This window comes from Silene latifolia, chromosome Y (genome assembly GCF_048544455.1).
Source record: "Silene latifolia isolate original U9 population chromosome Y, ASM4854445v1, whole genome shotgun sequence".
Lineage (NCBI taxonomy): Eukaryota > Viridiplantae > Streptophyta > Magnoliopsida > Caryophyllales > Caryophyllaceae > Silene > Silene latifolia.
The window spans coordinates 48,483,928-48,496,251 of record NC_133538.1 but is presented as its reverse complement, the minus strand read 5'-3'; positions in this window follow the sequence as shown (position 1 = coordinate 48,496,251).

Here is a 12,324-nt window from a genome sequence, read left to right as displayed (position 1 = left end):
TTGAATGCCGGCCAGGATAGCTCTCGCCCATTTGATAAGCCTGCCGGATTGCTCAAATTTTTCCAATGCTTTCTCCAATGGCTGGTCGGTTAAGACCGTCACGGGATGTGCGTCGAAGTAGGGTTTGATTTCCTTGCCGACGACGACAAAGAAAGGTCGCTTTTTCAATCGGGTAATTTTTCTCGGCGGGCAACAACGTATGGTGACAAAGTAGATTGGTCTTCTTGCTTGTCTTCTTCTCGATGATCACAAGATCGACCGTGGGCGAGGTAAATGCTATGTACAGAGATATAGCGTCTCTCCCCAAAGATCGGCCTCGACAGGGTTGGGAGAGTCTGAAGATGAGCTTTCAGTTGCTTGAAAGCTGTGCTCTGCTCCTCCCCCCAGCTGAAGTCTCTGTTCCCCTTCAACACCTTGAAGAATGGGGTTCTCTTGTCGGCTAACCGAGAGATGAAACGGGCTAGAGCCGCCATCCTTCCGGTCAGCATCATAACCTCCTTTCGATTCCTTGGCTCCGGCAGGTCTAGGATTGCTCGGACTTTGTCTGGATTGGCATCAATTCCCATGGCGCTGACAAGTACGCCGAGGAACTTGCCTGCCCGGACACCGAAGTTGCATTTCATTGGGTTGAGCTTCATCTTGTATTTCCTTAGTGAACAAAATGTCTCGTGTAAATCGGCTAAGTGCTCGCTGTCAGACTTTCTTTTCACAATAGCATCGTCGACGTAAGCCTCAATGTTTCGCCCTTTTTGATTTTGGAACACTTTATCCACCAGTCTTGTGTAAGTTGCACCGGCGTTCTTCAAACCAAACGGCATCATTTTGTACATGTATGTGCCGTTAGCAGTGATGAATGCGCATTTAGGCATGTCTTCCTCGGCCATGAACACCTGATGATACCCTGAGAAGGCGTCCAGCAGGCTCAGCATAGTATAGCCTGCCGTCGCGTCGATTAAACTATCTATTCTAGGCAAGGGATAGCAATATTTGGGGCATGCTTTATTAAGATTGGTAAAATCCACGCACATCCTCCATGCCCCCGATGATTTCCTCACCATTACAACATTAGCTAACCACTCAGGATAGGTACAAGGCATGATAAAGCCCGCCGCTAGTAATTTATCTACCTCGGCTTTGATGGCCTCATCCTTCTCGGCTGAGGAGTTCCTCATCCTTTGCTTGACAGGGCGAGCAGTGGGGGGTACGTTTAGCTTGTGAACAATTACCTCCCGGCTCACGCCTGGCATTTCGGCCGCTGAGTAGGCGAAGACGTCTTTGTTCTTCCTCAGCAGATCTAGGAGGGCGGCTCTGAATTTTGGCTCCAGGTTAACACCGATAGTTACGGTGCGGCTTGGGTCAATCTCCACCTCTCCGGTCTCCGCTCCTTCGACCATGCCGACGGTGGTATCCATGCGTTCGCCCTCCTGTTGCAAGGATGGGCTCTTCCCCCTCTCTGACTTCTTCGCCACTTTGAAGGATTGCATGTTGCACCCTCTGGCGGACACTTGGACATTGACCACTTCGTCCTTTTCGTTCTTTGAGACGAGCTTATGTGCTTCCCCGGTCCGAGACATACATCAATGTCGAGCCGGATGGACATTATCCGCATCGGCCTCGCTCAGGGTGACTCGGCCTATGAGAACGTTGTAGGCAGACGAGCCGTCAATGACCACGAACTCAGACATAACATTCTCGGCCGCACTTCCCTCGCCGAACCTCACCGGCAGCCTGATTGACCCAAGGGTACCGGTAGAAGCCCTTAAAAGTCGTACAACGGGTTGGTGCGGGGCTCAAGTCTTCAACCTTCGGACCGAGGTTGAGAAAGCATTCATTGTACATAATGTTTGTGTAGGCGCCTATGTCAATCAGGCACCTCTTCACCAGGTGGTTGGCTATGTCCAAGTGGACTACGAGTGGGTCATTTTGTGAGGGGCGATGACTCCCTCGTAGTCCTTCTTCCCAATAGTTATATCGGGGATGTTGGAAGCGGGAGAGCGTGTGTTGGGCACAAAGTTGATGGCCACGATACGGCTCGTTCGGGTGCCGTTTGTGCCCATGAGCGGACCCACCGTTCTCGTTGCCCCCGATGACAACATGGATTACTCCTATCCGTTCGAAGACGGATTTCTTATTTGAACCGCCGGCATCAGTCTTTTGGCCTTTGGCAACATACTTACCGAGGCTCCCCTTTCGGATCAGTTCCTCAATGGCATTCTTCAGATGCCGGCAGTTGTCAGTAAGGTGACCGGTGTGGCCGTGGTACTCACAGTACTGGCTTATGTCACCGTCACTCCTCGGCCTGGGAGACCTCTCCCACTTCTGACCCTCGTTCTTGCTCAGGGCGAAGACCTCGGCGGCAGACACGACCAGGGGGGTGTGATCATTGTACCGCTTCGGCGGTTCGTTCCCGAACTCCCCGGCGTCCGCCGAGTTACATTTCTGGTGGACCTTCCATCGTGACCTATTATTGTCACGGCGTCTTTCATCCGGGTTGTCCTCCCGGCGGCTTTTTCTTTCTGAGTGCTCGGCCTCGCTGGGGCCTACCCAGGTTTTGTGGTAGTCCTCCACTTTTATGGCTTGATCGGCCATCTTCCTGGCGGACTCCAGGTTCAGGCCGCCGCACTTGATGAGCTCATTCTTTAGGTCCCCTCTTGGGAGGCCTTTCATCAGCGCGAAGGCCGCGAGTTGGCTGTTCAGCTTACGAATCTGCTGAACCTTGGCGTCGAACCTCTTCACATAACTTCGGAGAGACTCGCCTCCCTCCTGTCTGATAGTAAGGAGGTCCGATGTCTCAACGGCCCTCCTCTTGTTGCAAGAATATTGGGCTAAAAACGTGTCCCTTAGGTCGGCGTAACAGTATACCGACCCATCGGGTAGCCCCTTGTACCAACTTTGTGCCATCCCATGCAGTGTCGTTGGGAAGACTCGGCACCAAACCTCATCAGGTTGCTCCCAAACCGACATGTAAGACTCGAAAGCCTCGGTGTGGTCGGTCGGGTCGCCCTCTCCTTTGTATGCTATGGGTGGCAACTTGACTTAGTCGACACCGGGGTATCTAGGACGAGGCGCCGAGGGGGGCTGTCGACCACGTGTCGAACGACACGCGGCGATCGGCTCCTCACATCCCTAGTCCGGCTTCTCTCCCCGTGGCGGGAAGGGCTTCTTCTCCGACTCTGGTGAGTCGGGCTTCTTCTCCGACTCTGGTGAGTCGGACTCCTTCTCTGACTCTGGCAAGTCGGACTTCTTTCACTCCTCTAGGGAATGCCTCGTCGGTGCTGCGGCGACGCCGTCCTCCCGCGAGTGCGGGAAGGACTCAGGTCTACCACTAGCATTCTGGGTTCCCCCGGCGTCTTGACATGGTCAGCTTCTCCTAGTGCTCCGTTCAAGTTTCTCGGAGTCACATTCTGGGCCCTGGTCTCCTGGACGGGTTCCGCCGCTCTTGTCGGTGTGACAGTGTGAGCCGGCGTACCACCAATTATGTCCAGGAGTAGTTTCGGGCCACGCATCAACCACATGTCCCATGATGGTGACCTGGTCGGCGGGCCGCGGCGTATCTGGTATTATTGGCATCCCGTATTCCGGCTGAATTACCCGGCCGGTGGAGGGCTGCGCAACTCCAGAATTGTGGACGGTATCATCTTGGCAGAATTCGGTTTCGTCAGTCACGAATACCTCTTGTTGTTTTGACATCTTCTTAGCTTTTTGGGTGGGTTTTGTTTTGTGTTTTTTTTTTGTTTGGGAATGAATGTGACTAGCTTCTAGTATCTTTCCCCACAGACGGCGCCAATTGTTCCGGGTGTAATTCCGGAGCAGTTATTTGTTACCACCCGTGCTTGTAGAATGACGTCCTTGATTGAATCCTCCTTTCGGTCTCCTGAAATAGTGAACAAACTGAGGGCTCGGCTTTGGACCGAGCGAACTCACTCCGACGCTCAAGTCAGTGAACTTAGAGAGATAAGTTGTTGTTACTTGGCGAAGTATATATTGTAGAGAGATAAGGAAGATAATACCAGATGAATAGTGATTCTTAGGTTAAATTGTGGATCCTTTCCTCAATGAGAGTTGAGGATTATTTATAGACTTTCACCTTTTGTCACGTAGTGGCCAAGTGGCTAGCAGGTGGAAAGACTGATCTACCCTCGGCCGAGGGACCCATGGCAGGCCGGCGGGCCCTGTTGACTCGCCGCCGAGGGATCTTGGATATGAGTTCGCGGATGTGTGCCCCGGCAAGCTAGTTGCCCCGGCCGGGACCCAAGAGACAGGCCGACGGGCTGCGTCGGTTAGGCTGTCTAAGTCGTTGACTTGCTCGTGGATATCTTTGGACCTTGCTCAATATGTTGACTCGGTCAGCGGGTGCAGAATATGCCCCATCACTAGGATTTCCACAGCTATCCTTCACAGAAGCATTCATAATGAGAACTGTGAGAACATAAGAGTTAAAAAAAATAAAAAAATATAAGAGTAACACTGGAGTAACAGCATAATAAAACTAGAATAACAATAGAGTAAAAACACAATAACACCAGGATAACACCGGAGTAACATCACAATAACACCAAAATAACAACACAATAATACCAGAATAACACCGGAGGAACAATACAATAACACCAAAATAACACCGGAATTACAACACAATAACACCAGAATAACACCGGAGTAACACCGAAATAAAAGGCAATATGACGAGAAAATTAGAGAACTATGAAAACATAAGAATAACACTAGAATAACATATGAGCACAAACTCATTATAAGAATAAACTTTGAGTTCATAAGTCCTTATGGAGCCCTTGGATCTTGGGGATGAGTGGCTCAAATTGAAAGAAAAAAAATGATGACTAATGGGGTGTTTAACACTCTCTCTCATCCACTCTCTAATTAAACACTAAACACACTACATATACCCTTCCTCCTCTCTCTCTAACTCATTTCTCCCTCAACTCACTTCTTTCTCATGCTGAAAAAAAAAATAACCTCTCTTATCTCTCCTCATCTCACCTGACACCACCCCTCGCCACCAGTACTTCCGCTACCACCATGACTCGCCTGCCATTACCCGACAACATCATCACCACTACGGCCACCCCACTCCCGCTACCACGCACAACCACTACCAAAACCACGCCAGATCGGCCACCATGACTGCCAGAACCTCCCAAACAAACACAAACGCACACTTTTTCCTCCTCTTCTCTCACCACCAACAACAACGTAGCCGACAACAACCACAACACCATCACGCTGACACCAGATCTAGGTCGCGGTTGTCGTGTGTGACTTACTGTCGGATGATGATGGTGGAGGTCGTGGATGTGGATGTGGGCTGTGTCGCTCGTTTTTTTATTCAGATTTATTAATTTTACTTTTTTTTTGTTTCTTTGAAATCTTACATGATGTTTGTTGTTGTTTTCGGCGGTGGTTGATGATGGGGTTGTTGTTGCCGCCACATGATCGCCTCTCTTCCTTTTTTAAAAAAAAAATGAAACGGACTGTGTGGCTTTGCTGTGGTGGGCGTCGGGGCTGAGGTGGTCGAACTACCGAGGTGGTGACAATTTTTGCCAGGTCTGGTAATGGTGGTGTCAGATCTTGTGGTGGTAAGGTGTTTGGGGTGGTGGTGTGGCTATTACGATAGTTGGAGGTGTTGGTTTGATTTTCTTTTTAATTTACATTTTTTTTGATTTCGTTTTTAAGTTACATTTTTTCAGATCTTGTTTTTTAATTTACATTTGATTTTTTCCTATATTAAGGTGTTGGTTTAGTTAACTTTTTAAATTTTCTATTTGTTATTTTTTGTTGGATACCCTTATATTTTTTCAGATCTCCTTTATATCTTATTTCAAATATGTTTGATTTTGTTTTTTATTTACATTTTTTAGATTTCGTTTTTAATTTACATTTTTTCAGATCTTGATTTTTAGTTTACATTTATTTTTTTTATTGGGTGTTGGTTTAATTAACATTTTTATTTTTCTATTTGTTAATATTTGTGGGATAAATATTTTTTCAGATCTCCTTTATTTTGTATTTCAAATATCATTTTGTTTTATACTAAAGTTATACTCTCATAGACTAAAGTTGCACATTATGTGTAACTTCAATGCCAATAATGTGTAACTTCAATGCTAATATTGTGTAACTTCAATGGCATTCTGTGCAACTTTATTACACATTATGTGTAACTTCAGTGGCATTATGCGCAACTTCATTGTCATTATACGCAACTTCAGTGGCATTATGTGTAACTTCAATGCCAATTATGCGCAACTTCAATGGCATTATGTGAAACTTCATTGACATTATGCGCAATTTTAATGGCATTATGTGCAACTTCAATGACATTACGTTGAACTTCAATGACATTATGCGCAACTTCAATGACATTACGTGCAACTTCAATGACATTATGCGCAACTTCAGTCTCGTTTTGTTATTGTGTTGGTTTCAAATCTGAATTTAAATTTGGACTAAAGTTATACGATTTTGGCCTAAAGTTATACGATTTTGGACTAAAGTTACACAATTTCTGACTAAAGCTATACAAAAAGGACTAAAGTTACCGTATGACAAATTATATAAACTTGTCATAAAATTAAATAAATGCCAAGTAATTTTTGACTAAAGTTACACAAATTTAGACAAAAGTTACACAATTTTGGACAAAAGTTATACAAAAGTGAATAAAAATACAATAGGACTAAAGTCACACAATTTCGCTAAAGCTACACTCGTAAAACACGGACGTTAAACTATAAAAATAATGAAAGGTCGTAAACTTGTCCTAAAATTACAAAGAAGTCAAAATAATATCCGTCAAAATCACTTTTTAGTTTAAAGTTACACTATTTATTATTAAAGTTACACTCGTAAAACACTAAAGTTACACTCTAAAAAATAATGAAATATCGTAAACTTGCCTTGAAATTACAAAAAATTAAAAAAATATCCGTCAAAAATACTTTTTAGTTTAAAGTTACATAATTTAGTATTCAAGTTTCACTTGTAAAATACTAAATTTACAGTAATTAGCATTAAAGTTACACTCGTAAAAGTGTTATAAACTTTGTAAAAAGTTGGAAGCATAAGAAGACAAAGTGTAATGTTAAGTGGGTAGGATAATTGATTAGCACATGTGTAATTAAGTCTAGAGAGAGAAAATGTAATTAATTAGTGTTTAGTGTGTTTTTGTGTTTCAATCTCCACCATCCATCTCCAAGATCTAATGGCTTGGATGAGAAATTATGGACTCAATTTCTTTGGTGGACTCATGATCTCTCTCTCTCTCTCTCTCTCTCTCTCTCTCTCTCACACACACACACACACACACACACACACACACACACACACACACACACACACACTTAGGCCTAATTAGGTGAGCCCGTTAATTATAGCGAGACGGCCGGCCTCACAAAATTCCTTCATTGGACTGATTTTCAATGATCATTGAAGTGATTTTCGCTGGGCTCGAAATTTGGGGTCATTGCTAACTTTTCATTTGGCCCAAATATTTCCTCTATCTAAAATATACCAAATTATCATACTATTCTTTCTCTCTTACTTCGTCTACAACTCAAAGCCTAAAACACAATCAAAAACATTGCAGCGACGATCAGCGATTTCGAAAATCGAATCAGCAAGATCAATTGCAGCGATTTGACGGAAAATTGTTCACATATTTCATCAAAACAACATACAAGAACGTGATTTGTTCAATTTTAGAAGACTTTAATTCGATTAATTTGCAGGTAATTTCATAATTTTGATGAAAATTGAATATATTCATATAGTTTTGTTAAATCACTCATGAAGTGATGATATAAGGTTCGAATTTGATCAAATTGAGCGATTTCGTAAATATAACGTTCGAATTTGATCAACATTGAGTGATTTCCTTTACCATGCGATTTTGTACTATTTATTACATTATTTTTGACAATTTTGCAGCTCTAATTGTTATGGAGATTATAGATATCATAATAGTTGATGATAATACTGCTATTGAAACAAGTATTTCTTTTTTTTGAAGCTCTACTTTTTGTTTTCTATTTCAGTTTTAATTTGTGAAATTTTGCGGATTATATGTTTCAATGTTATTAACCTTGAAGGTAATTTTGTGAATCATAGAGCTTCTTTTGTGAAATTATGGTAATTTTGTGAGACTTGGTCAAAAGTGGTTGAAATCGTCTATTTTGCCCTTTCTCTTATATTGTGAATTTGAGACCTTTTTTTAGTGAATCTTAAAGCTTGATTTGTGAATATAGAAGATAATATTCTGAAACTTGATCATAAGTGGTTGAAATCTAGTACTTTGCTCTTTGCCTTATTTTGTGAATCACAGACTTTGATATGTGAAACTTTGAGCTTATTTTGTGAAACGCAAAGCTAATATTTCTCAAACTTGGTCAGAAGTTGTTGAAATCAGCTATTTTGCTACTTCTCTTATTTTGTGATTCTTAGGCCTTGTTTTGTGAATTTTATATTGTTTTGTGAATTTTACAGCTTGTTTTGTGAAGCTGGGAGGCAACTAATTTTTTTAATTATATCCAAATATGTCTCATATTAATCATGTCCTTTTAATATTTGTCTACTATTTTTTTTTTTAAAAAAGGTATCTAACTCAAGGTTTGACTCTTCACATAGGGAGACACATCAGAAGAAGAGGAAGAAGTAGAGAATGAAGAATGATACAAAGGAGTATTCTTAAGCATCGAAAATAGAGATGATGATTGAAGAAGACAAGTTTTAACTATGTTTTATTTTCTTATATGTTAGAGTTATATTGGTTTTGATCTTGGGCATTTCGTTAGACGTTTGGTTTTTATGTTGGTCAGTTGGTTTTATTTAGAAAAGGAGTATTCTTTTTGTAACACCCCCACACACCTAGGTGCCTTACCAAGGACCACCCTAACATGTGTAGATGCTACCATCTCGGTTGCCCGAGGTAATTATATCAAAAGTAACCATTCAAGACCAATTATTAAAGTATAAAGTTTAGCGATTACATCGTCTCAAAGAAAAACCAAAGTGAAAGAGTATAATCTCAATAAATCAAAACCAAAGTATCTAAACTCGTAAAAGCGGAAGCTAAACTCAAAGTGATGACATTTCATCCTTGTCCCCGTAGCTAAAAGTAATCATCACCTGTCATAATCTGCTCACCATCCCTGAATGGGTCACCATAGTTTTATAAAACACAACGGGGTCAGCCGACTGAATAATCAAGATAAGTGATTTGTCGTAAAACTCGTCGTCAAAAGTTACCCAACCAAAACAATATTTATAACTTCACCAACTACTCTTAGTAAAAAGGCAAGCAAAGGTCGGATCCCAAGGGACGGGTATTGATGTAGGATTTTCAATTGTAAATGGTGGTGTCTTAGGGTGTCACAATTTGGGGTTGAGATAGGAGATCAATTAAAAGTAATCAACAATAAAAACAAATCAAGATAGATAAAATAAAGATGTAAACAATTGACTAAAAGCACTAGGGTATCACGGGTTTATAGGGGAATACATGGGAGTTGATCATACAAACATGTTCTCAAATTATAAGCAAACAATTATTGTTGTGATGGGATCGAGTTAGTGTATATCTTACAATCCCTAAGAAGGTTTGGGTCCCGGAGCCAAATCGATTAGATTGTACAACACTTACAAGTCGACTTAATCCTCCCTATTCAACATTGTGCATGGTCTAATGAGGCTCGAGTTGGTTTATGTCTTACAAGCCTTATTGAAGAGATAAGTGATGGGTAAAAAATGCAAGGATTCATAGGCTCACATTTCATCAAACATAACATGTGCATAAGTTGAAATCACAACAAGCAAGCAAATAAATTATGTGAACATATTAGATTAAGCATGAATCATTCCCCATGTTGGTTTCTCCTAATTATCCATTAACCCTAGCTAAGAAAACTACTCACACATGATCAAGTTTAACATGCTAACAAGGTTGTCAATCACATTAACAAGGCAAAACATGATGAATGAATGAAAATGATTAACAATAATTAAAGCAAGGATTAAGAGAATTATACCTATGGAGATTCCAAAATAATAAATGAAGAGTTAAGAACGATAAACACCTAAGAGGGGGAGGGGGTGAATTAGGTGTACCTTTTTAAAAATTATCTCTCTTACTTGGTTAATGACTAACACAAGTAAGATCTATTGATATGAGTTTGAGAAATTTAATGGATTGTAAGTTCACAAACGGTACAGCAGGTCTATGCAACAGTGTGAGAGACTGTTGCACAGCACTGAAGGCGAGATTAACGTGTAAAAGAAGAATGATAAGAGAACGTGAAAGTAAATAAACAAACAAGACGATGTTTAAAAAATTGGTTCAGCTCCTACTCCGGAGCCTACGTCCAACCGTTATTTTATTGTTTGTTTAGAAATTTACTCAAACTTAACTAAACCATTACAATGAAACAACTCGCCAACCTACTCCGGTTGCAATTGCTTAAAGCTACTCCGCTTCAAGACTTTCTCTTGCTCAAAGCTACTCCGCTTCAAGACTTAAGGTTCTATCTCAACGGTTTACAGAGTCAGAATCTCAGTGGTCACTTAAGAACATGGAGATTACAATTAAGACCTAAACACGAGAAGAACATGGAGATTACAATGATTGAAGAACAAAGCTTTTAATGCTGAAAAATTTGCAAAGTGTTTACAATGAATGCTCTTTCAAAGTCTTGCAATAAATGAAAAATGAAGTGGCTATTTATAGAGAAAGGTAGTGTGTAAGGGAAGGATCTTAAACACTACTTTAATCTAATATCCACAAGTTTGTAGCATGCATTTTCATTTAAAAAATATAAAAGAACAATCAGGTTTGAGAGGCTCAAGGGGCTGCGTTTTTCAAAAGAGAAGGAGTGTTTCCCATAAAATATGGGAACTCACAATTTTGCCACAAATGGAAAAAGCATAAGACCCATTTTTGGCATGAAAGGCAACTTGCACAAATGGGATTGGCATCTTTTAAATTATTGTGCAAGCATATTCTTTTGTTCTTTTTGTTCTTCAGTTTTGAAATAATGTTCCTCTTGAACATATAAAAGCTTTTTAAGGAATTTCAAACACTTGTAAATTTTCCCGAAAATTCTCCATTCGTTAGTACCAGAAACCATGGTGCAACAGTCTCTGGAACTGTTGCACGGTTTTGCCATAACTTATGCATAAAAGAAATATGTTGAACTACCCCGTTTACAACATTTGTTCTAGACAATGGATATGCTTGACTTGTCCTTCATCTTGATCACCTTGAACTTCTTTGAACAATCATGGGATGCTTCAATTTGCTAATCATTTACTAAGAGGCAAACAGTTAAATCATAATGAAACTTGGCATCATCAACCAAGTGTGTTCTAACAAATTCCCCCTTTGATGATGGCAAGTTTTAAATATGTGTGAAGTTCCCCCTAAACCCATGGTGAGTCGGTCTTTGAACCAAATAATAAGAATATCAATTAAACATGATCAAGGTGAATGGGGGTCAACATGCTTGGCCTAAGTAGAACATCTAATCATCATAGCTAAGACAAATTCACGGTGAACGTTAGCCGAAGAGTTGTTAGTTAACACATAAACACATAATTTAACTACTTCCCCCTCTTGACATCATCAAGAGAAGGACATAAACATGTTCAAGTAGTACAGAATTAAACCAAAGACAAATGTTCAAAATAATATAAAAGAAACAGCCCATAGTTTGCATAAGAATTAAAAACAAAGAGCCAAAAGGATAGGAGGGCAAGGGTAGGTACAGATGACTTATTCATCATAGGACACATGACCACCAAGAGCTTTCACACGCTCAATAAGATCTTCATTCAAGGTTTTGAGCTCAGCAACATCTTCCTTAAGAGTCTCATTGTCCACAACCAATTTGGACACCATGTTCATAAGCTTGTCTAACTTACCGAGAACAACACCCATTTCAACAGTTGAACCAACTGTTGCACCAAGTTTTACCCCTACCCGAGAACTTGCGGGTCAATTTTCCATTGTTGATGGCCAAAGTCATTTGAGAAAGCAAACCCATGGTCATGTCATCACTGAGTTTTTCAATGCCGGGGCTACCTTTCATGACAACCTTCTGTTTCATGAAGACAATGGACAACCACATTCCATATGGAATCACGGTTTTCTTGTTAAATTTCCCTTTTTGGAGGTCGGGGGCAATCTCATTGATACGGTGGAAGATTAGATGGGGAAGGTTGATGGGACAACGTTTGATAATGTGGTGAATAAGGAGCATCTCAAGGAGAGAACATCGTCCCCTACTGTTATTGCTTGGTAAGATGGCTCGGTGA